General features: G+C 39.3%; 1 protein-coding gene across 1 annotated transcript in view; it reads right to left on the bottom strand.

Annotated features, from left to right (window-relative positions):
• The window catches only part of FANCC (FA complementation group C), a 207,460-nt gene extending 182,054 nt beyond the window's left edge, over window positions 1-25,406 (bottom strand). The window contains exon 1 of the mRNA XM_027875129.1: window positions 25,312-25,406. The gene's annotated coding sequence lies outside the window, so the exon portion shown is untranslated. The remainder of the gene's footprint in view (window positions 1-25,311) is intronic.
• Window positions 25,407-26,079: the final 673 nt, after the last annotated feature.

Below are 26,079 nucleotides of genomic sequence, written 5' to 3'. Positions count from 1 at the left end.
TTTCTAACAAGGTTTTCATAAAGAATAAAGAAACTAAATGTCCTTAATGGAAAATATTTTAATAACATTAAAATCCACTAAGCTGTAATGAGAGCTTCAAGGGAAATAAGATTCACAGAATGGCCTAAATGGAAAATAAATATTTAATTAAATATTAATCATGCTTAAAAAAAAAACAACAACTTTAGGAAGGATTTAAGTACTGAGAGGAAAAAACTCAGGAACTACAACATAACATCATAGTTTTGGAGCAAGAAGGGGCCATAGAAACCAACTCCCTCCTTTTACAAATGAGGTAAATGAGGCACAGAAAATTAAGGGATTTGTACAAGGTCATACTGGTACTAAGTGACAGATGTGAACCAAGATCCCCTGAATCCCAAGTCAGGGCTTTTTTTTTCTATTATATCATGCTACCTATCTCCCACAGTTTCTCAGGATTTCTGAAAAAGTACCTTAAGTGAACAAAATGATCAAAGGTAATGAAACCAACATAGTTTGATTTACAGGTGAACTATATTGGGAAAATATGAAGCAAAAGCAAATTCTGGGGTCCACATTCATAACATCTAAGACTAGATCGGGGCAGGTTAGATCTAGTCCACAAAGCACTTTTATGTTGAGCTATGTCTTAACATTTCTCAACTGTAATTAAGCTAAGAAGCAACTCAATTTTGTCTGTAGTGGTTTTTATAGTATGGAAATATCTCTCACCTTTACCCAACCCAAATCTTAAAAATAACCCCTCTGAAGCTTCTTATTTGAAAAAATCTATTTATTTAAATGTCATTTGCTATCTTCTTGTCTCTTCTTAATCTCTTGTAATCTACCTTAGTAACATCTCTCATGGATGTTCCTTTCTATCCTCCACCACCAACCTGATGTAGGCCTTCATCATCTCAAACCTGGACTTTTGCAATAGCCTTCTGGTTGGTTTCCCTGCCACAAGTCTCTCCCTAATCCAGTCCACCCTATACTCAGCTGCCAAAGTGATTTTCTTAAAGTGCAGATCTAAATATATCACTCTCCTACTCAGTAAACTCTAGTGGCTCTCTGTTACCCACAGGATTAAAACTAAAATCTTGTTTGCCTTTTGAAGCCCTTCACATCTGATTCCATCGCACTTTTCTATTTTCTTACATCTCACTCCCTTCCACGTACTCTGAAATCCAATGACACTGACTTTCTTGTTTGTTCCTTGCACAGGAAACTCCACCTCCCAACTCCATGAATTTTCACTGGCTGTTGCCCATTTCTTTGGGTGCACCCATTCTCATCTCATCTCTAACTCCTGGCATCCCTGTGTTTAAGAATAAGCTTGAATCTTACCTTAGTACTGGGCCTGGAGTCAAGAAAATACAAGTTCAAATCCAGCCTCAGACACCAACTATGTGACTGCCTCAATTTTCTCAACTGTAAAATGGGGCTAATAACAGCACCCACCTCATAGGCTTGTTATGAGAATCAAATGAGAAATTTGTAAAGCACTTAGCCTGGCACATAGCAGGTGCTGAACAAATGTTTTATTTCACTTCTTTCCTCTTTCCCTTCCTCCCACAAGAAGCCTTTCCAAGTTCCAAATCTCATCCCAGGCTAACGCCTTCTCTCAGGGATTACCTTTAACTAACTCTTATTTGCATATTGCTACCCGGGGAAGAATGTAAACTCTTTGAGGACAGGGAGGAACTTAGTATAGTCCCTGACATATAGTTAGTGCTTAAAAGCAGTTAACTTGTCTTGACTAGAAACTCAAAGTTTCCTCAGGGACTAAATTTTAGAATCATTCTTGAAACCAATTTAGAACTACACTTAGAAGGGAAAAAGGGGGAAGATAAAGGGGAGTGAGTGAACCTTACTCTCATCAGAATTGGCTCAAAAAGGGGATAACATACATACTCAATTGGGTATAGAAATCTATCTTACTTACCCTACAGGAAAGTAAGAGTGGAAAGAGATAAGAGAAGGGGGTGGTGGTGAGAGAAGGGAGGACAGATTGAGGGAGGGGGTAGTCAGAAGCAAAACAATTTTGAGGAGGGACAAGGTGAAAGGAGAGAGAAAACACAATAAAGGGGGGGATAAGATGGAGGGAAATACAGTTATCAATAGTTACTGGGAAAAAAAAATTGAAGCAAGTTTCTCTGATAAAGGCCTCATTTCTCAAACATATAGAGAACTGAGTCAAATTTATAAAAATAAGAGCCATTCTCCAATTGATAAATGATCAAAAGATAAGATCAGTTTTCAGATGAAGTAATCGAAATTATCTATAACGATATGAAAAAATAACTCACTATTGGTTGGAGAAATGCAAATTAAAACAATTCTGAGGTACTACCTCATACCTATTAGATTGGCTAATAATTTAAAGGTAAATGGCAAATGTGGGAGGGGAAGTGGGAAAAATGAAACTTTATGCACTGTTGGTGGAGTTGTGAACTGATTCAACCATTCTGCAGAGCAATTTGGAACTATGCTCAAAGGGCTATAAAACCATGCAATACCTAGCAATACCACACTACTAGGTCTGTATCCCAAAAGAGATAAGGATCTATATGTACAAAAAGGATAAGGGCCTATATGTACAAAAATATTTATAGCAGCCCTTTTCTGGGGGCAAAAAATTAGAAACTGAGGGGATGCCCATCAATTGGGGAATGGCTGAACACATTGTGGTATGTAATTATGATGGAGTACTACTGTAGTATAAGAAATGATGAGCAAAATGCTCTCAGAGAAACCTGGAAACACTTGCATAGGCTGATGCAAAATGAAATGTACTGTGTACAAAGTAAGGGCAATACTGTTAAGATGACCAACTGTGAATAATTTAGCTATTCGCAGCAATACAACAATTCAAGACAACTCTGGAGGGCTTATGATGAAAAATGCTATCCATCTCCAGAGAAAGAGCTGATGGTATCTGAATACAGATTGAAACATACTTTTTAACTTTATTTTTCTTTAATTTTTTTGTCTATGTTTTCTTCCACAACATGACTATTATAGATGTTTTGCATGACTACATATATAATCTATATCGAGTTGTTTGCCTTCTTAAAGAAAGAGGGTGGGGAGCGAGGAAGGGAAATAATTTGGAACTTAAAGTTTTAAAAATGAATGTTAAAAATTGTTTTTACATGCAACTGGGGAAAAATAAAATACTAAATAAAAGCTAAAATTATTAAAAAAAAAACAAAAGAAAATTATACTCAAAAAGCTATTAAATTGTGCATATCTTTCACCAAGCAATATCACTATTAGGTCTATATCCCAAAAAGATCAAAGAAAAAGGAAAAGGACCCATATGTACAAAATATTTATAGCAACTCCTTTTGTGGTAGCAAAGAATTAGAAACTAAAGGGACGTCCATCAATTGGGGAATGGCTGAACAAGTTATAGCATATGAATGTGATAGAATACTATTGTGCTCTAAGAAATGATGAAGGCAATGGTTTCAGAAAAACCTAGGAAGACTTACATGAATTGATGCAAAGTACAGTGGGCAGAACCAGTACACAGGAACAACAATATTGTAAAGATAATCAACTGTGAAAAATTTAGTAACTCTGATCAACATGATGACTCACCACAATTCTAAAGGACCTATGATGAAAAAAGGTATCCACCTCCAGATAAAGAACAATCTGCAGATTGTGGCATATTTTTTTCAATTTCTTTTTCTTGGTTTTTTCCCCCCAAGAACATTGCTAGTGTAGAAATCTGATTAGAAAAACTTCATATTTGTAATAAGTTTTGTATTTGTTTCCTTTTAAATGGTTTAGGGAGGGGGACAGGATTTTAAGAATTATTATGCAACTGGATAAAATTATTGTTTTTGTCACTGAAAAAGAGAATTGGAAAGTAAAGTAGTCTTCTCTGGATTCACTGAAAGACAATTCTAGCAACAGAAAAAATGACAGGGATCCTGTTCCCATACGGTTTTAATTTCTTCCTCTAGGTCTCTATATTCGGAAAGCTTTTCATTCCATGTAGCTTGGAGATTACGTTGTTCTTAAAAATTTTATGGATCAGTGTTAAGTCTGGGCAGTTGTGGGCAATGTGTATGTTAGTAAGGAAGTTCTTAATTTCATTCTCAATGATGATGTTTAGGGGTTTATATTTGTAGCACAAGGATTTGTCATGAAGTTTATTAAAGATAATAAGTGTCAAAGTGTATAATTTTAGCTACTTTATCAAGTTTTTTTGGTATCTGGTAAAAGCACAATTTCTGTAACCTGCAAAAATATATTACAGTTTCCTCCATTTCACTGCACCATCTACACTGATCAAAAAAAAGTTCAAGTTTTATAAAAATAATCTTCCTATACTTCCTAATGGAAATGACCTGATTTTGAATCACTATCATGAACTCATGCATTTATATTAACAAAGCCATAAGAATGAGCCATTTGTTCAATTTCTTTATCAACATATTCTTGATTGAGTTCATATGGAACACTTTTTTATTCTACTCTTGCATCTGAGAAAATCAAATAGTTCCACTTTGTAATTGATTCTATTCTGTACCAATCACCAACATTTTGTTTAACTGCTTAAGTCATGTTTCTTTGTTTCTGAGTCAAGTTTAGAAGTTTGGTCTTCCTCTCTTAGTTATGTTTCAAAGTTCAATTTCCCTATAAATTACTTGAATTAAAGGAAACCTGTTATCTCTATACTCCTGGCTATCCTTACAGGGATACCAGTGGACACAACAAATAAGCTGCAAGGAAGAAAATCTCATCCATTCTACCACTAGAAACCAGATGACTTAATCCTATGTCCTGCCTAGTTGCTGTTCTGTTTTTATCCACTTTCCCTAAACTATAAGAAGTCTTTTAAACATGGTCTTTTGGCTTGCTGATGAGCTAAAGACTCCCTTTATTGGTAACTGCTAGCCTTACTAATAAGCTGAAAGTACATGGAACTTTGTTGTCTCGGTTTACCTTAACTTCAATCACTACAGATCCTAGATGTTGCAGAGATTCCATCCAGAGATAATCTAATTACAATTGACAAAGTACATATGGCTTATATCTGTTATGAGTATTTACTATTACTTTGTGAAATCATTATAATAGCATTTTTATAGTGCCTTAGAGTTTGCAAAGTGTTTTACAACTAGTATCTTGTTTTATCTTTACAACAACTCTAGGAGGTAGGTAATATTATTATCCCCATTTTACATAGATGAGGAAACCAAAGCAGACAGCAGTTAAGTAACTTACCCATACAGCCAGCAAATGTCTGAGGTCAAATTTGAACTCAGTTCTTCCTAATGGTCTAGTGCGGTTTTCGCTGTGCCATCCAGCTATCTCTAGAAGTTGCTCCAAAAGCACTTCTCTACATTTTTAACCAGCTTATCATGTTCTTTGAGAAATTCTTTCAGTCTTCTTCCTCCTTTTTGATGCTGACTTGGTGTGATGAACCCTGATTTTGTTGGTATTATATAAGTCTCTCTTTGGACATCTTCTAGGTTTGTTATTCAATTTACTGTGTCCAAAGCATATGTTAAGATGGATATTACATAGGTAGGTACTAGGGAGGATATAAAATGGACCTATGATTTTACTTGCACAAGAGATGTCCTAGAGAAGCACTTCCTCATACTTTCACTATAATTTGTATTCTAAAAGAGTTGTTTGAGAGGTTAATAGTCACTTAGCCAGTAAACAATAGAGACAACACTTAAACCCAGGTCTTTCTGGCTACAAGGGCAGCTCTCTATTGACTATGCATAGTGCCTCTCACACAGGCACTAAATGTGTTCTTGTCATTGAGCTACAACTTTAGGATGTCAACCAGTCTTATAACATACACAGTCTCAGGTTTCTCCTCGACAGCCTTACGTTCAATGTCTTTTTGCCTGGCAATGACCAAGGTACTATAAATATCACTACCTTCTATTGATTTAATTTGTCCTTCGGATTCAAGTTCATGGCCTTCATTCTCAATTCTTTCTTAAAGCTTATTAATAAGAATTTTACACTTGTTGAATCCAAATGATATTTTGTTATCTTTGGAGAAAATGTCTACAAGATGAAGTTGGTATTAAAGAAAGAAGACTTAGATAAACTGATGCAGAATGAAGTAAGTAGAACCAAGAGAATAACTTATACAATGACTGCAACATGGTAAATGGAAATTGTGAAAGGTTTAAGAACTTAAGAATAATTATGAAAGAAACTATATGATTCTCCCCACCTCACCTCTTGGCAGATTGGTGACAGACTAGATTAGAAAGAGGCAAGCTGCTTACCAAGTGTCAAAACCAACCCTCATGGGTAGGCAAAGCCAATATAATAAAAATAGTGATGCTACCTAAATTAATTTATTGCCATACCAATCAAACTACCAAATAATGACTTTATAGAGCAAGGAAAAGAAATTCATCTGGTGGAACAAAAGGTCAAGCCTATAAAAGGAATAAATAAAAAAAACAAAATGTGAAGGAAAGGGGCCTAGTAGTATCAGATTTCAAACTAAACTACAAAGCTGTAATCTTCTAAACAATTTGGTATTGGAAAAGAAATAGAATGGTTGGCCAACAGAACTGATGAGGTATATAATATGCAGAAGTAAATGCACGCAGTAACCTGGTGTTTGGTAAACCCAAAGACGCCAGCCTATAGGGCAAAAACTCACTATTTGACAAAAAGTGCTGGGAAAACGGGAAAGTAGTCTGGCCAAAACTAGACAAAGACCAACCTCTCATACCATATACCATAAGCTAAAAATGGGTACATGAATTAGATAGGGAGATATAAACAAATTAGTGGAGCAAGGAAGAAATTACCTGTCAGAACTATGGATAGGGAAACAGTTCATGACCAAACAAGGAACAGAAAGGTTCACGGGAGATAAAATGGATAATTTTGGTTACATAAAATTAAAGTGTTTTTGCAAAACAAAACCCACACAACTAAGAAAAACAGGAAACTAGGAAAAGTTTTTACATTAAGTTTCTCTGATAAAGACCTCATATTTCAAATATATAGGGAAATGAGCCAAACTGACAGAAAATATGAATCATTTCCCAATTGACAAATAGTTCAAGGATATGAAGTTTTCTTTTATTTTTTGTTCAGTCAAAGACAAGGTTTATTAGAAGACCCATCATATTGGGCAGACTCTTAAGGAGTCTGAACATTAGTAAACTATTGGCTAGAAAGAATCTGAGCAGTGGCTAGATTATAAGAATCCCAGCAGTGGCTAGATTTTAGGAAACTGAGCATTTTAATGGAGACAAGGTAAACCTTATATACAGAAAGATTATGAGAGGGACCTAAGAGTGGCCAGTAAATTGGGGTGAACAGAACTCCTGGGACGTGGTGGCCAAAGGAGAATGGAGCCTAGCTAGGATTAAGGGTAGGAAATGTCCAGGGGCCATAGGGAGGTAAGACAATGGAGGGGAGATTGGGTGTAGCTGCAATGAAAGGCCAGATGATGGGATTATAGCCTAAGGTTAATGCCAGAGATTTGGCCATGTGGGAAAGTCCAGGGTTTTTCCTTTCTGGGGTCTAGATCCCATCCTCATCATTCCCCTCTCAAACAAATGGGACCCAAATTCTTTTGGAGTAAGGGGCGAAGGTCTTGGCTTCTGAAACTGCTTCCTGCTGGCAAGGGGCACAGAGCTGTCCCTGCCTCGAGGGGGTTCCAAAGAGGAGGTTGACTGGAACCGAGCACAGGGTGCATCCAGGAAATGATGTGAGGACATTGGCTCGTACTCGCTGTTTGCTACCAAGTATAGGTGAATGGCCCACAGTCTGGAAGACACAAATCTGACAGAAAAAACTGCAGGGCCCAGATATAAAGCAGGGACTAGATTTAGGGCTCAACTTTGAGAGGATTAAACATCCTTAGCTCTGTTTGGATTCAGATAATTCAGTTTTCCAACCATGCAGTGTCAATCCACCTCATAGCCAGACTCAGGAATAGCCAGGTGGGTAACATTCCCTTTCAAAGGAACATAATGGAGAAACTGAGCCAGGAGGATCCCATCTTAGACTAAGGCTAAAATTGTCCTCTCAGCTTTTCCCAATGCTGACTTCCCACCAGTATCACCTTCTCTGAGTAGTTTGTGGCATTTCTCTCAGATGGTGGATTATTGATTACGATGGATTATGACCCATCAGACAACTCAAAATAAAATCCTATGAGCTTTTACCTCAAACAGTAAGTTTCACTAATCACAGCTTAGGAAAAATTTTTCCAGGATTTACATCTCAAATTTAAATTTATCCTAATGTAAAAAGCCAATCATTAGAGATTTCTATACACTTGCAAATTCTCAGCAAGCCATACATAACTCAAACAAGTTTTTTGGCTAGTTTACACATTAAAACAATAACCAACAATAGCTAAATTATTTTAGTAGTAACCAATCTATGAAAAGTTGCTTGACATAACTGATACAGAAAGTTCACCAATTTGAACCTTGAAACAAACTCATTACCAATCAGGTGACTTCAGTTTTGTTAAATGCATTTCCAAATTACTTTACACAGAGAATCAACATCTCATCATTAACAGTTAAAACTACAAATCTAAAAGAGCATGCTTACCCAAGTTTGGAGGCTAGCTTCATTACATTGGGCAGGATGTGCTGAACCTGGATGATGCTTCCAGGCAAAGGTTGCCCTAGGGGCCAAGCCCATTGCCAGTGGGGCCCACACTATAGCTGCTGCCTCTCACCCCTCCTTCTTTTCCCAGGTGGGGGAGGACAAAATCAAAAGTGAGGGGTAAAGGGTGAAACTCTCTTCTCTTATGAGTGGGGTTAACATACCCTCTTGACTCAAGGGAAGGGAGTGGGAGAAAGGAGTGACCAGGGTTGTAAGGAGGTGTTTCAAAACTTCTTAATGATCAATTACTAAACCTCCAAAATTTACCAAGATATTTTTAGCTGTTCTAACTTTCCCTGTAACGTTCATGAAGGAGGATTCAGAGGTGCAGAGGGAAGGGAGTAAGTAAGCCTCAGGGAACCAAAAAGCAACCCCAACTCCCTAGCACCAAGGGAATTAACAGAATTGAGCATACACTTCTGGATAGGGCATCGGTCCTTGTCCTCTATGCTGCAGAAGATGTACCCAGGTCCATGGCCTTCAACTGACCCAGTGGACCAAGAGCCTGAAAGCATCAGACCAGGTGAGAGACAGCCTTATAACTGTCTGCCAGAAAAGCACCTCCAAGCCTTGGTGCTTGGAGAGCAACCCTAACTGTAGAGCAAGAAAGGAGGGAGAGGAGACTTACACACCTCCCAGTCTTGGCTCGAGAAGAACTTGGGGTTAGGCAGTTTCCCCATACAGGCCACCAAAATGATGCAGCTTAGGGGTTCAAGGGTCCTGGGACCCCAAAATCACAACACGGGGGTCCTGCCCAAAAGAATTCGACCCAAGCCTTCTTTCAGCCAAAGACAAGGTTTATTAGAACATCCATCATATTGGGCAGACTCTTAAGGAGTCTGAACATTAGTAAGCTATTGGCTAGATTTTAAGTGGCTAGTTTATAAGAATCCCAGCAGTGGCTAGATTTTAGGAATCTGAGCTGATATGAAGTTTTCAAAAGAAGAAATCATAGCTATCAATAGTGAAAAAAAAAAAAAAAGCTCTAAATCACTAATAATTAGAGAAATACAAATAACTCTGATGTACCATCTCACAACCATCAGATTGGTTAACGGATATTACAGAGAAATAAAGATTCCAAGACTAAATTAGATAATGATTTATTCAGCAAGGTATACAAACGCAAATATAAATCGGGTCCAAGGCTCTAGGTCTGTACAAGGAACCTAAACCTGGGTTTCTACAGTTATAATATGGTCGAAGGGAGAGAAAAACAGGGTGTAGGGATTGAGTCATCACCTTGTTTTTTATTGATGAAGAGGTTTAGGACTTTGGGACTAGGGGGATAGTCTTTCGATTTCCCTGAAATCAGTTGACTTAGAAGAAGCTGAAACTCAATTTCACAAAAGGGTGGACAAGGGCAAAATGCAGTTACTAATGCTATTTTAAAGCAACAATTTGCCCCCTCTGATCCTAGGGTTTTCAACCCCCAGGATCACTTAGTTAAATCACTTTATCTATTATTTTTTTTTTTGGTGAGGCAATTGGCGTTAAGTGACTTGCCCAGAGTCACAAAGCTAGTGAGTATTATGTGTCTGAGGCCACATTTGAACTCTGGTCCTTCTGACTCCAGGGCCGGCGCTCTATCCACTGTGCCACCTAGTTGCCCCTAAATAACTTTACCTATTAGGGATTTCTGGATGGAATGGCAGAGCTTAAGGGGCATCAAAGCAATGGGGTGGAAGGATCATCTGGTCACTAGGGATAAGCAACAAATCATGCAATGCAAAGAATCACAGAGCACAAGCAGAAAAAGCAAAACTCACAAAATGCTCTTCCCAACACCTTCTAATTATAACCAAGACAACCAGGACAAAGGATCCCACCAGGAGGAACCTCAAACCTCAGTTGCTAATGTGGGATTCCTCAATTACTTTTTGTAAAGTGTGTAGGGAAGTCTGTATGTCTTGGGACTTAGTGATGTATGAGCAGCAAGACTGATTCATCATAGAACATGCTCCTCCCTCAGAGGATGGCATGAGGTCTAGTACCATACAGTTTTGCTGAATGACTTTGCCAGGGAATCATTCTCAATTTGGAGGCTAGAAATGGAAAAGGAGTATGCAGAAGCCAGTTTTTTGATCTCCATGGACAAATTTATTATGGACTCCTCATATATTGGTTCTCCTATAAAAGGCAAGACTGCCCAGACAACAGAGAGAAACAATGACTCACCCCCATGTTCTACAGCAGGGTTTTTTAGGCAGTCAGTGTTAAGCTTATGGCAATGCCACCAGTTACTCAAACTGCAAGCTGAGGAACAGGCTCATGAGCCCGTAGAGTGGTTACAAGTGCAAACAGAGGGCACTAGGTAGGCAATCCCACAGGATCCATACCAGGCTAGTGGGAGTGAAGTAAATGCCAAGTAAATGTCTGTTCCCTAAATACAAAGAATTGGTCTGGAGTTATTAGGCTAAGACACAGTTAGATGGCTCAGTGGATAAAGCATTGAGCCTGGAGTTATGAAGAACTGAGTTTAAATGGGGCCTCAGACACTTACTAGCTGTGACCCTAAGCAAGTCACTTAACCTTTGTTTGCCTTAATCTATTGGAGAAGGAAATGACAAACCACTTCAGGATCTTTGCCAAGAAAACCTCAGACAGTATGGTCCACAGGGTCATGAAGAGTCAGACATAACTGAACAACATTAGGCTAAGGGGGCTAGAGATAAGACAAGGTCCAATGTATATGAGATTGGAAAAATAATATACTTTTTTGGGAGACAGTACAAGCTTCAGAAAATCCGCAAATGTCGAAGAGGAGCTGAAGTGAGTCCCAAACACACTGTAAACAACACAATAACCACATAGAAACAACCCACCAGGCAACACATTCTCAATAGTGAGATTCTCTCTAGAGATCTTTATCATTTCCCCCATGTAGACTGACCCACGAGAGCTATTACCTCAGGTAATACAGTAGGTGTAACTGATAAGGTTAGAGTGGATGGGCACAATAACAATGTGAGATCTATAGATTATAAAGACGCTGCTCACACGTACCAGACACAGAGGATTGCGTGGGGAAGAAAAAATGATCTTCACTGGAGTAGCTGTTGATTACTTAGTTAGGGGAATATACTTGGCATTGGGTCACAGCGAAAGGAATCACCAGACTAGGTTGGGGGGAAAGGGGACTGGAGGTATTCAAGATGCCACAGTTATAAAGTACTATGTCATTTTCTGACACATGCACAATGTTCCAAGGGGCTGGGCCATTTTCATGGAGGTAGTGGCAGACCCAACACCTCTCAGGTCCAATCAGATTAAGGCGGTATAGGACTTCCCTGGTCACTGCATGGACCCGGGCAACCAAGTTTTGAGAAATTCATTGCTTAGAGCCAACACAGACAGGAGAAGTCCAACCAAGGATGAAGAACAAGAGTACAGTGATGAGAAGTAACACGAATATGAGTCCTGGAAAAAGGGCAGAGGGGTGAGGTGTCACTGCCAGCAGTCAACCTTCAGAAGGGTGTCCAAAAGAAAGTTTTAACCCAGCCTCGGTCACAACTGAGACCTCCTACAGCCAAGCCTTACAAGCCTGCATGAAGGAACTCCATGTAGCAGGAGCAGTAGTAGAGTTGGGACCTACAGAATACACCCTCCATAAGTTTCAGCCAGATGACCAAAGCTGGGTTAAAACTTTCTTTTGGACTGACTCAACCAAGTCCTCTTGGGAGGGGCTCTATGTTGTACTGCTCACCCCACCTCCTGCTGTCAAAGCAGAAGGAAAGGACTTCCAGATATATTACACCCACTGCCCACAGTAGCTCCTGGAAGAGTATGTACTTGGCACTTTGTTCTTTGGAGGCAAAGGTCTGGAGGGCTGAAATTCTTTTTGGAGAGATCCATCTAGAGTTGTGACAATAGAAAGTCTATGTAGTAAACCTCACACTTGCACCTCTGCAATCTACCTTTAGAGACCTTATGACCTCTCTCTGCCATTTGCTTCAACAAGTGGAGACTTTCAGACTCACAAGGAGTCTCATCAGAGAAAGCAAGCATAGTCGTCCACATAATGGACAGGAATGGATCTTGCCAGCACAGTGACAGAGTTCAAATCTGCCTTAAGGATCTGAGAAAAGAGGTGGGACTCTCTACACACCCTTGTGACAGTGTGGTCCAGGTCCATTCCCAATTCTTCCAGGTGAAGGCAAACAGGTACTGGGAGTTGGGGGTGCACCAGAATGCACAAATCTACAACCATAAAGCAGAGTTGAGGAGGGGACTGAGGATACTATGGTGGCAGGGTTGGAGACTACAGGATGTCCTGGAATCACGTAAGCATTACTGTCTCAGAGATCCTATACAAATTGAGCTATGACTTCCCATCTTCCCAACTAGGTTGAGCTTAGGCTTTTTTACGGCAAAATAGGAGTGTTGCAAAGGGACATGAAAGGGACTATCATGCCCTGTAGGATAAGGGAGTCAGTAATGGGTGAGACATCATCCTCTGCTTCTCAACATAGGGGGTACTAAGAGACTGAAGGAAGCTTCCCCTTTTTGGTGGTGATTTCTACAGGAGATGCACTCCTTAAGATGCCCACTCCTCACAAGAACTATTTTGTTGGGGATCCCAGGAGGGAGCACAGGGTTTGAGTCCTCGGTTTCCCATTTTGGCTCCGAGACAGATCCAAGAAGAGAAGGAGAGGTACAAGTGATCAGGGATCTCCAAAGTAAGGGTTCCCTTTGAGGAACACTTAATTGTGGTCCCAAGCTTATACAGGAAGTCCTTATTGTGAAAATAATTTTGATACCCCTACTCAATTTAATCCACATTTATCCAGTTCATTGTGATTTGATGGTTATTAGAGATTGTAATGCAGAACAGGATTAAGTTTGAGTTAGTTATATTAGTTAATGCTGTTAGAGTAAGAGTCATGATTGATTAATCCACCATATATTGATGATTATATCAATTGCATATGATTTATCAGCTTAGTTAGGTTTACTAAAAGGATTTAATTGGGCAGCTAAATGGCACAGTGGAAAACCTGAGGTCAAATCCAGCCTCAAACACTAGCTGTGTGACCATAGGCATGTCACTTAACCCTGCTTGCCTCAGTTTCCTCATCTGTAAAATGAGCTGGAGAAGAAAATGGCAAACCACTCCAGTGTCTCTGCTAAGAACCCAAAAAAGAGTCACAAAGAGTCAGACAAGACTGAACCAACAAAATAACTTTAACAAAGGACTGAATTACTGTACTACCCTGCCCACCCCCCCACTCCAAGTTCAGTGCTTGAAATAAGGCACATTTCTCCAAGTGTAGTACTTGAAATAAGATTCTTCTGCCTCTCCACTCCTGTTCATCTGCCACCAACTCCCGAGTGACCTTTGCTTCAAAATCACAACTTCCTTGGACCCTAAGATACTACTGTTCAAATACTGGTGTTTAATGGCCTGAAGGAGGCCCAAGACCTTGCTGACAGGATCTTATGACCTTTGGAAAGTTCCTGCTGAGATAGCGTGCAGTTGACAGCCGATACTTGATGACCTGTAGCTAATGACTTGTGAAAGGCCTGCTGACAAAGTGGTTGTAATTGATGGACATTGCCTTAGCCAATCATAGGAGTCCCTCCACTTCTGAAGATTAGCTAATCATAGGAGTTTCCACACTCCAGAAGGAACCACCCAAAGAATAGGGTACTCCCCAAGGTCTACAAAACACCTTAGCCCCTGCACATTGGGATCCCTGACCATAAGCAAGGTCTTAGACCCTCAGTCTTCCTAATAAATTGACTGACCGTGCCCATAGCTCTGTCTCAGTGACTTTTGTTGCAGGTTGGAATTTTGTGCCCCACAGTACCCAGAAGATCTGAGGGAAACAAACAGATCAAAAGAAAAGAATGCTCAAGAGATAAGAGTCCCATAATCACACATTGAAGGTACAGTTTAGGGACTAATGATGGGGTGGGCCTATGCTGAGGAAGTCCCTCAGTAAAAATCTTATGACAGCATTCTACTGGGTTCCTCCAGAGAAGATCCAGACATCACACAGAGACTTGTAACATCCTCCTGGCTGGCTTGCCAAAACTGTTACAGAGAAATAAAGATTTCAAGATTAACCCACACAACAATTTATTCAGCAGGGCATTCAATTGCAAAAACAAAATGGGTCCAAGGCTCTCGGTCAGCATAAGGACCCTGAACTTTGGCTTTTACAGCTTTATACACTTGAAGGGAGTGAAAAATAGGCTTTAAGGACTAAGTCATCTTGCTTCTTATTGATAGAGAGGATCAGAACTTTCTGAGTTGGGAGGGGGAAGTAGTCTCATGATTTCCCCCAAATCAGGTGACTTGTAAGAAGATAAAACTTAATTTCACAAATTGTAGATAAGGGCAAAATGAGATCATTGATGCTATTTAGTAACACATTATTTCATGTAACACATAACAGAAAAGGAAAATGACAACCGTTAGAAGGTATGTGGGAAAAGAGGCACTAACGCACTGTTGGTGGAACTGTGTGTGAACTAGTCCAACCATTTTGGAGAACAAATTGGAACTATACCCAAAGGGATGTAAAACTGAGTATACTTTGATCTAGCCACACCACTACCAGATCTAGACCCCAAAAAGGAAATGGGTCCATACATATATAAAAATATTTATAACAACTCCTTTTGTGATGGCAAAGAATTAGAAACTGAGGGGATTCCCATGAATCGAGGAATGGTTGAACAAGCTATGGCACATGAATGTGATGGAATACTATTATGCTGTAAAAAATGATGAAGGGGATAGTTTCAGAAAAACCTGGGAAGACTCATATGAACTGATACTAAGTGAAGTGAGCAGAACCAGAACAATCTACATAGTAACATCATTATAAAGATAATCAACTGTTAAAGATTTAACTCTGATCAATACAATGATCCACCACAACACCAAAGAATTTATGATATAAATGCTATCCACCTCCAGATAGAAAACTGATGAACTCATAGTGTAGACCAAAGCATATTTTTTTACTTTTTTTTTTTCAGAACATGTCTAATACAAAAAATGCTTTGCATGACTTCACATGTGTGAATGGGCTCTGTATTTATTGCTTTCTAAATGGGTGGGAGAGGGAATGAATTTGGAACTGAAAAAGAAATTGAATTTAAAAAAAGAAATAAACCGGGGCAGCTAGGTGTCACAGTGGATAAAGCACTGGCCCTGGAGTCAGGAGGTCCCAAGTTCAAATCCATAACACTCACCAGCTGCGTGACTCTGGGCAAGTCACTTAACCCAAATTACCTCACCAAAAAAAAAAAAAAAAGAAATACACCAAAATGAAAGACATTAAAGAAAACAGAAAATGCTCATATGACATGTTAGAGAACTATATACTACATTTTAAAAAAATATAATTTCTGCAGCAACTTTAGCTTTTTTATAATTTTTTTTAAAACTCACACTTAAATGTGAACTATTAAAATATTTTAAGCTTTACCAAGCACTCACATTTCAAAGACTATGAGGCAGGTAGTGAAATCATTCTTATTCCAAGTTTACTAAGGAGAAATTTAATTTCATTTAGAGAGACTGAATGGATTGCTTAAGATCATATAGCTAGCAATCATCAGAACAAGGACTCAAACCTAGATCTTCTGAGTTCAACAGAGGCTACTTAGGATGTAGTATCAAAGAAAGGACAAAGTTCTGCTACACAAGGTTTCTTAAAATTGAATACTAACGCTAATATCATGTATGTAATATATAGGTTTTATATGTAATAGTTTTATAGGCAATTTGTTTGCAGACAGTAAAATGGATAAAATACCTGGAACTACAGAGTTGACAGTGCCGCTCTACTCTGCCCCAGTCAAAGCCACATATGTAATAGTATGTTCAATTTTAGGAAATACAATGACAAACTGGAAAGCTTATCAGTTGACCCAAGGTTAGTAACTAAAATTTTTTTAAAAGCCTCAGGATCATATGAATCAGCTGAATAAATATCATCTGAAGCAACTGGGGAAAACTAGCCCAGAGAAGACTTGAGGAATCGGACAGCTGTCTTCAAGGATATAAAAGATTAACAAGCTAAAAAGGGATTACACTTGGTCTACCTGGCCCAAGAAAGAAGAACTAGAAACAAAGGGTATAAATTTCAATGAGGCAAATTTAGATTTAAGGGGGAAAAAAACTTCCTAAAATAAGAGTTATCCAAAAGTGGAATAATCTATCTTAAAGATGTTTTCAAGTAAAGGCTAGATTAAAAACTTGTAAAATTCCTTTACAGAAAAGAATCTTATACAGGTATTGGTCCCTTCCAATTCTGAGATTTTAAAATTCTTTGAAATGACTTTTCAAAACCTGGAAAGACTTACATGAACTGATGCTGTGTGAAGTGAGCAGAACCAGGAGAACATTTTACACAATAACACTAGCAATGTTCAACTATGACAGACAGCTCTTCTCAGCAGTACAATGATCCAAGACAATTCCAAAAGACTCATGATGGAAAATGCTATCCACACCCAGAGAAAGAACTATGGAGTCTGAATGCAAATCGAAGCATACTATTTTCACTTTTTTTTTGTTTTTTCTTTCTTGTGGTTTCTCCCTTTTGTTGTGATTCTTATTTCACAACATGACAAATGTGGAAATATGTTTAACATGTTTGTACCTGTATAACCTATATCAAATTGCTTGCTTTCTTCGGGAGGGGAGAGGGAAAGGATCTCAGGAGAGAAAAAAATTTGGAACTCAAAAGCTTACAAAAATGAATGTCCAAAACTATCTTTACATGTAATTGGATAAAATAAAATACTATTCAATGCAAAAAAAAAGAATTTTTTTTTAAAAAATAACTTTTCAAAATCCCTTCCAGATCTATGATTCCATGAAAAAGTTACTTCAAAATGTAGAGTGTGTGTGCCCAGGCATTGTCCTGGGACCCAATGGCCTTTTATTCATTCAGTCACTGGTGATATTTCCATATACAAGGTATAGTCTTCATTGTCCCCATCATGAGGGCTTTGTTCTAGAATTGAGATATCTCCTTAATAAAGTGTGAAATTCCCTTGACAAGGTTAGCTCTTTAGTAAGGTGAAAACTTATTGCCCCATCATGATTCATGACTTATACAAACTCAGCTATACACTTGAGGCTTGACTAAAGGCAGGACACTAAGGAAGAGGAAAAGGGGGAGGAAAAGAAGGGAAGTCACACAGGAGCACACAAAAACTTTCCTAGAAGGAAGAAAAGTTCCTCCCAGGACCTATTTGTACCAGAGAACTATAAACACCAAGTAACTGTGTATTCAAGGAAAAAATGGCAGATGCATAAATCCAAGAAGTAGTGTTCCTGCATCAAACCTCCTGGTCCCAGCTAATAATGATGACCAATTAGATTGTAAGTTTCTAGGGAGCAGGAACTGTCTTTTGCCTCTTTTTTGTATACTCAGTGCTTAACACCGTGTCTAGCACCTAGCAGGCACTTATTGTTTGACAGGTGATTGTTTTGATAGTGATTACTATCTGATTGATTGCCTTAAATGACAATTTCTTCCTTCAAAAGGAAAAGGAACCCCTTTTCCCAATAAGGGGAAATTCTATTATGAATCTTATCTCACTAACAGTGAAGAACTAGTTGTTATGGTTGCGATCGGCTCTGATTGATTTGTTCTGAGTTTTCCAGGCCTTCACCTTCTTCCGGATAGTAAGGAAGCTCAAGCATGTCAAGACAGTTAATACATTCTTTTACTAATTCATTTTTACAATCTTCACAAGGTAGAAAGATGGGAATCCTGGGGGTAAGTGGCCACTCCCTCCTGGAGTCTGTGATTGCGGAAAGGAAGTTCAGGCACAGTATAAAATGCAACAGAGATTTTAGAAAAGCAGATTTCAAAGAGTTCAAAGGAAAGATAGGTTAGTTAGGATCCCAATGACTAGAGGGGAAACAATTCCAATGAGGAAGAAACATTGAATCTGTAACAGACAAGTGTGGATGCACAGGGAACTCATTAACCAACTTAGATTTTAGGAAGGATACAAACATAAAAATGAAATAGTCTCTTCTTCCTACAAGTTTACATTCTAATAAGGGGAGAAAACATAGAGGAATGGTGTTTAGGGAGGGAAGTTTTTGTTCAGGAAGTCACAGAAATGGTGAACAGAGCTATATCAAAGTACACTGAAATTCATGCTAACAGCAATAGCAGTATTGATTTGATTAGGGTTCCACAGCTAGAAAGAAGGCAAGAGAGAGGAGCAGGTGGGAAAGAAGGGTACACACAGAGCAGCAATGGAGAATGGCAACAAGATATAGACTGAAGCATAGCTGCAGCCAGCCCACATATGAGAGGCACTCACTAATCTGGGGAACATGTATCCCAAGGCAGGAGTTATGGAGTTTTGTCCACAGCGCGCAGGACAGGAACAGGAAAGATGCAAGAAGATGGCCAGAGCATACAAGAAAGAGAGTTAAAAAAAAAACCAGAGCAAGTCTTATAAAAATTGCATCAGGATCACAAAAGCTCAGAATTGAGCTGAAGATAATAAAGGAAACTAAGGACAACAAAAAAAGACTTTTTAAAGCTATACTGGGAGAAAAAGGAGACTCAGAGAAGGGGTGGGCCCTCTTCCTGGGACAAACAGGCTAATGACACCTGATGGCAAGTGAGAGAAATGTTTATTAAATAAAGAGTTGTTAATGTTGGGGAGACACAGGACTATCTCTCTCAGAAACATTATTCTCTACTAAGCCATGCTAGCATTTGAAAGACACTGCTGATAATGAGATTGGATTAACTTTTTCCTCAATCTTGCTCAGACCCCACCCAGGTAGGGAAGCCCCCAACGTTCTACTCCGGGTTTGAATGGGGGAAATTCTTAGACTAGATTGCCCAAGGCTTCGGGTAATTTGGAAGTAAATGACATGACTAAATCCCCATGGCCCTCATTAGAATAGGTCCACCTCTCATAATATTCATTCTCTCTCATTACTTATTAACCAATCAGAGTCAACTGCCAGCCACCCTCAGGAACACACACTCCTCCAACGGCATATAAAGGTTGACTGGGTTCCAGGAAGGGTCTTTGGCATTCAAGAGTGTCACTGACCCCTTTTATTAATTACTGTTAGCATGATTAATAAAATTTTTAATTACCTAGAAATTATGTCTCTCAAACTTTTTAAATGTCACACAAAGAAGGTACAGCTGCTCCATTCTTATTTGGTTTCTCTCTAACAAAGAAAATGACTAATGATAAAGAAAATAACTAGACATGGCAGGATAAAAAAGGCTGAAAGGGAGTTAATGCCTACCCTAAGGAATCACCAAGTTGCCCTTCATGAATGCAAGTCATCTGGCCCAGACAAACAACATCCTCAGGCATTGAAGAACTTGCAGAGAGGATGCAGAGCAGCTGTCAGTGATTTTTTAAAAGTTCACAGAAGCCAGAAGCATCGCAAGATTGGAGGGCAGATGGCTTAATTTTCAAAAAAGGAAAAAGAACAGTCTTCAAAGTAAAGACAGTAAGCCTGAGTTCAATTTTTATAAAAATTCCAGAACAGATCACTAGAGATCACTGACCAACATCCAGAAAGGAAAGCAGTGATTACCAAAACAGGTAGCTCATCAAAGACTACCTTGTTTCCTATTTCAGTAGTATTATTACTAAACGTACAAATTGGGAGATAGATACTATAGGTCAGAAGGGTGTCAAACTCCTTGCCTTAAATGTAAGTGTAAACTGTAAATAGGAGATGTTTAACAAAATAAATAAAAATACAATAAAACATAGATAATGTTAATTCATGGTTTTCTAAGTAACTATGCAGCTGGGACCCATTTCTGTAAGTTTGACACTACTGCTATAAATATAGTTTACCTAGATTTTGCCAAAGCTTTTCATAAATTATGCCATATTATTCTTGTGGAGAAGATGAAGAGATGTGGGCCAAATGATAATACATTGAGAACATTGAGAACAATTCAAAATTGGTTAGATGGCCTAGTCTTTAGTGGTTCAATGTTCACATGACAAGTCTCCAATGCGGTAAAGCAGGAATCTGGGTTTTTTAATTCTTTTATCAATTATTTGAATAAAGGCGTAAACGGAACGTTCATCAAATTTGCAGATAACAAATAGCTGAGACAAATAGGTAATCCAATGGATGACAGAGTATAGTATCCAAAAGGATCTTGACAAACTAGAGCACTGGGCTTAATCTAATTACATGAAATTCAACAGGGAAACAAATAAAGACCTATATAGGTACCAAAAAAAAATCAACTTCAAAATATAAGATGAAGGAAGAGACACATTTGGACAAACAGCAATTTGCCCAAAAGGGTCTAGGTGTTTTAGTGGATTGCAAGCTCAAAATAAGCCAGCAATGTGATGGAGCAGATAAAAAAGGTTGAGCTGATCTTGGGCTGCACTAAGAGAGGTATAGTTTTCATGAATAAAGTAGGTAATAGTCCCTCTATATTCTGCCCTCATCAGAACTCATCTATAGTATTATGTTCAATTCTGGACACCTTAATTAAGCAGAACAATGATAAAACGAAGAGTGTCTAGAGGAAGGCAAACAGGATGGTGAAGGACTCTGAGTGTATTGTTGTATGAAAATTAGTTGAAAAAAAAAATAGAAGAATTGGTTTAAGAAACTGGAGCTATTTAGCCAGGAGAAAAAAATCCTCAGGGGAACTGTAACTCTGTTCAAGAATTTAAAGGACCATCACATGGAAGAGGAAGTACACTTGTTCTGTTTGGCCCTAAGGGGCAGGATCAGGAACAACATGTAGAACTGAAAATAGGCAAACTTAGGTCTGACATAAGAAAAAACTTCCTAACAAAAGAGAGGTCCAAAAATGAAATAGGCTGCCTCAAGAGATAATAGATTCCCACTTCTTGAAAGTCTTCAAGCAGAGACCGGATGACCACGTGTAGAGTAAGTATAGATTGTTGCAACTTCCAACTCTCAAATTCTCCGGTTCTGAGCTCCTGTACCTTTCAGGTTCAATGGAAGACTATGGGGAAAGGACTCCGAAAACAGCAGCGGAGTTCCTGGACTAAGCAGGAGTTAAAGCTAAAGAGCAGCAAGGGACAAAAGAACCACACACCTGAAGAAAAAATCTAGCCCTTGTACTTCACTGATACTGTGATTTATGTGGACTCTGCTGGTCAACAGAAAGGGTCAACTCTCTAGCAACTATGAGTGCTTTCCCCTGGGATGGGGGCAGTTGGCAGAACAGTGGTACACGATTATTATGAAGTATTTACAGATCTCTGTGAGATACGTGCTTAACTCTCTAAACACCCTAAATACTTTTAAAAATCTTTACATCATCCTCTAATCCTCATGCTTTCTCATCCCACATACCCAATCGGTTGCCAAATCTCATCATTTCTATGTCTACAATATCTCTCACAAATTATCTCTCTATTCACAGGCATTCAGGCTTAATAATCTCTCACCTATGTTAATGCAATGGCCTATCTGGTTTCCTTGCCAAGTCTCTCCCCACTCTAAACCATGCTCCGCACAATTGTCAAAGTGATTTCCTAAAATACAGGTTCTGTCCCTATTACTTCACTATTCAGTAAATGTTAGTGGCTCCCTATTAACTCTGGGACCAAATATAAACTCCTCTATTTGACAATTAAAGCCTACCTTTCCAGTCTTCTCGATCATTGCTCCCCCCAACACACTCCACAGTCCAGCCCTACTGACCTAAAGCTGCTCTCACAGATACCTTTGCACAGGCTGTACCTCACGCTGGGAGGCACTCTTTCCTCACTCCAGTCAAGGTTTCCTTCAAGACTTAACTTAAATACTGTACCACTTTATACAAGAAGGCTTTCCTAATTCCTCCTTACCCCATCCCACCCCCCCAGCTGCCAGTTGACTTCTTTACAAAACTATCTCGTATTTATTTTTAACACATACATGCAGCTTTCCATGTTGTCTGTTAAAATGTATTTCCCTTGAGGGCAAGGGCTATTTCACTTTTATCTTTGTATACACGACACTTAGCACATCGCCAAACAGAGTAGATATTTAGTAAAAATTGCCTATTTTTGACTGATTTTCTGTTGCTAGTCTGGGCAATGGGAGCCAGGGGAGATCTGACAAGTCTTCTAGACTTATAGAGTCCTGAGAGGTGGGCTCTTTAGACTAGAAAGGAAAATCTTGACTGTTTCGGTGTTCAGCTGTGAGGACTCTTCATTTTCTACCGGCTGAAATAAAGTCTGTCCTGGGTTGAATATCTTGTTAGTCCAAGTGCTTGCTGAGAACATGACCCTCATTTTTTTTGTTGAGGATAATGGGACACGAGTCAAATTCTGATGTTCCCAGGGGAAATCTTGGGTGAGCGCACAAACAAAAAACCATAGTTACTGACCCACTCCTAAGGTTGCACTCCATCCACCTAAATCAAGGCCTGAATAAGTTATAAGTACTTTTAATAATTACAAATATCTATAATTTCAACAGTGTGAGTATTCTGACTACTAGTAAAAATTACATATTGCAATACTGCCAGTTTCATAAGTTGCTGTGATTAATTTACAATAATAAGTTCTATGAAGTTATCTATGCTGGTCCTGAAATGATAGTCACCAAGCCCTTACACAAATCTTTTTAGTTTGGTAGGATCTGCAAGAGTCTGTGGTCTACTAGCAAAGAAATTCAGGATCACTTCCAATATATTACCATCATAAAACTTTTGTGGATGATGAAGAAGTTAGAAAGTTTAATAAAGTGCTAAAGAATCAGTTACATTAATTCAAACTTTTTCAAATAATTTAAAATTTTTCTTTATAAAATTATAGTATGTTTTCAATAAATACCAAAAATTATCTCCCTCTTTTTTTAATGTCATTAATTAGGAGCCATAAATTTACAGAATGTACAAATGTTAGCCTAAAAATCACATAAGAATCTTTTCTGCTGATTTCTAACTTAACTTGAGAGCTTACCTCTATCAACTTTTTAGCTCCTTTTGAAGCATACATAATCCAGCTGTGTACTAGACAACGCTGTCTCCGTGTAGCTGGCTTTCATAAATATTAAATTTTTATAATCATTACTGGGAAATATTTGTTGAAATTTGAGAATGCTTAAGAACTCCTTTTCTTCAAAAATATGTACACATAGGCAGTAACATATTTTCCAAGTCCCCACAATGACTCGTTTATGATTTATTAGTGCACCAATAAAACAATTGTGAATTTTTTTCAAGAGCTATAATAATTATTTCTCAAAGTAGTAAGTAGGATATGACAACATGCTTTTTAAAAAAGTTCTATTGTACATAATATTTTAAAATATTTAAGTATAATTAATTCTCTAAAAAAGGCAACCTCTTATTTGTTGTCAAAGGAGATAATACACAGGCAGCATTTTCTCGTGGGGAAAGGATCTTAATGGTAACTTGGAGAAATAAATCTTAAAATTCCAAATTATAAAATCTTACTAAAGTGCTTCCTTGGATATTTTTTGGACGGTACATTGCAATCTTGTTTCCTTCCTCCAAGGTATGTGTAAAGGTCTTACCCTCCCAGGCTTTTAAAGTACATAGCTTTGAAACATCAATTTGGTTTAGGTTACATGAATAGTCATACTAGATACATTTTTCCATTCAAAGTTATAGAATTGAACCCAACACATGGCATAAATTCTTTTAGATATAACCTCCTTTCCTTCCTCTTTAAGAAAGTTTTCAAAGAACGAAACATTACTTAAGACTAAAATCAGCTGCAGCTGGGTGGCCAAAAAAATTGCCCTGAAGCCACAACAATTAAGATGGATTAAAATCTAACACAAGGTCAAGCTAAAACCATGAAAGATTTCAGTGAAGCTCTCCAGCAGCAGTGTGGGTTCTGGCAAGGAATTTTGCTGGTGGCAGAGACTTGGACATGAACCATCACTGGTGAATTCCCGCAGACTCCCCTTAATTCTGCTCTAATCCACCTTCTTTTTCGGGGGAGGAAGAACTATTTTTTTTTTCCTGGTGCCCTGCAATAATATGAGGGGACTACAGAGTTCCAATTTCATCTCTCATCAGTCTTTGTACGCCCGGGAAGCATGCACTCAATAAGCATTTGTTTTAATAGAATTCTGCTGCCAGGGCAATACTTAGGTTCAAGTCCTCAAGTCCTTAGGGTTTTCACAAGACAATTAAAGCATGGTACTTAACTGGTATTTACACTGTCTTGCATATGGCATAGGCTTAATAAATGTTTAATAGAATTGTTGCTCTCTGAAGGAACATTTTTTTCTCAACAGCCTAGAGATACGTCAGCCACGTTTTTCACTGTGATAGGACGGAACCACAGTTGTAAGGTAAAGGGATTGTAAAAGGAAAAAAATATGGATCACTTTGCATAAGTCTCTGGCACAGAAGAGAAATGCAATCAACGCTCCACCTTCACACCCCTACTTCCCAATGAGCCAGCGGGGTCCAATGAGCAAGCGGAGAGCCCGCCCTCCCCCTCCAGCCCCGCCTCCTGCAGGTTGGCCCCGCCCCCAGCGCGAGCCTCCTCTCCTCTCTCCCTCCCCAGCCCCACTCTCTCCCAAGGCCCAGTAGCTGGGGGTGGAAAGGGGGGGTGGCGTGAAGTCTGGAGCGTGACCTCTCTCCTTCTCCCCCCACAAAGGTCAGCGGTGGATGCGGAGGAGGTGGGAGGTGTGGGAACGTAGAATGTCACTTCTTTAGTCCAGCTTTTTCCTCCCCTCTCCTTGCTTACCGGGTGGTCGTCTCCGGGGAGGCTCCAACTGTTTGGGGGAAGGGAACGAAGGAAGCCGACACCTGGAGCCTTCTCCGTAATTTTAGAACTTTCCCGCCGCGCCGACGCGCGCGTTCTCATGCCCTCGCGGGGGATTGTGGGCGTTTCGTGCAGAGTCGGGCCGCGTGCGCGCGCTTGGCGCATGCGCCCGGACGGCGGCGGAGGCAAAATGATCGAACTCGGCTGTCTCCTGCTGGGCTTCCCCAAGAGGCTGCGGAGGAGGGAGGGGGACGACCCACGTCCGGGTTTCGTGATGCGGGGTGGGGGGCCAGCAAGCTGGAGCCCCGCGATCACTAACGGTACCGGGAAAGAATGGGACACAGGATTTTTCCTGCTTCAGTTTACCTCGGGAGACTGCTGAAAAGCAGGGTGCAGCCAGACTCACCAACCACTACCCCTCCACACTTGTTCAAACTTGTAACTGGGAATGGAGCAAGCTTGGGGGTCCGTGTTAGGGTGCAAGGAATAAATGAAATGAGCAGGGGAAAGAAAGGGAAGAACCATTAGATTGCGAGGGTACCTTATTTGTTCCACCTTTGGAGCAGGATTTTCAAAATATAACCAAAATAAGGGGGATGTGGTGAAAGTTCATTCCTTCAAAATCATGGGGACGCTTTAAAAGGAAAGAAAATAATTAAGGAGACCCCCCCACCCCACCCCCAGAATATGATTTTCTGGATATGGCCAAACCAGCCCCAGATCTTTATTTGTTTAGGGATTTGTGCCCTC

The sequence above is a fragment of the Vombatus ursinus genome, unplaced genomic scaffold (assembly GCF_900497805.2).
Source record: "Vombatus ursinus unplaced genomic scaffold, bare-nosed wombat genome assembly UNPS02014807.1, whole genome shotgun sequence".
Lineage (NCBI taxonomy): Eukaryota > Metazoa > Chordata > Mammalia > Diprotodontia > Vombatidae > Vombatus > Vombatus ursinus.
Note: the sequence above shows the minus strand (reverse complement) of the source record. Positions and strands in the feature narration are given on the sequence as shown.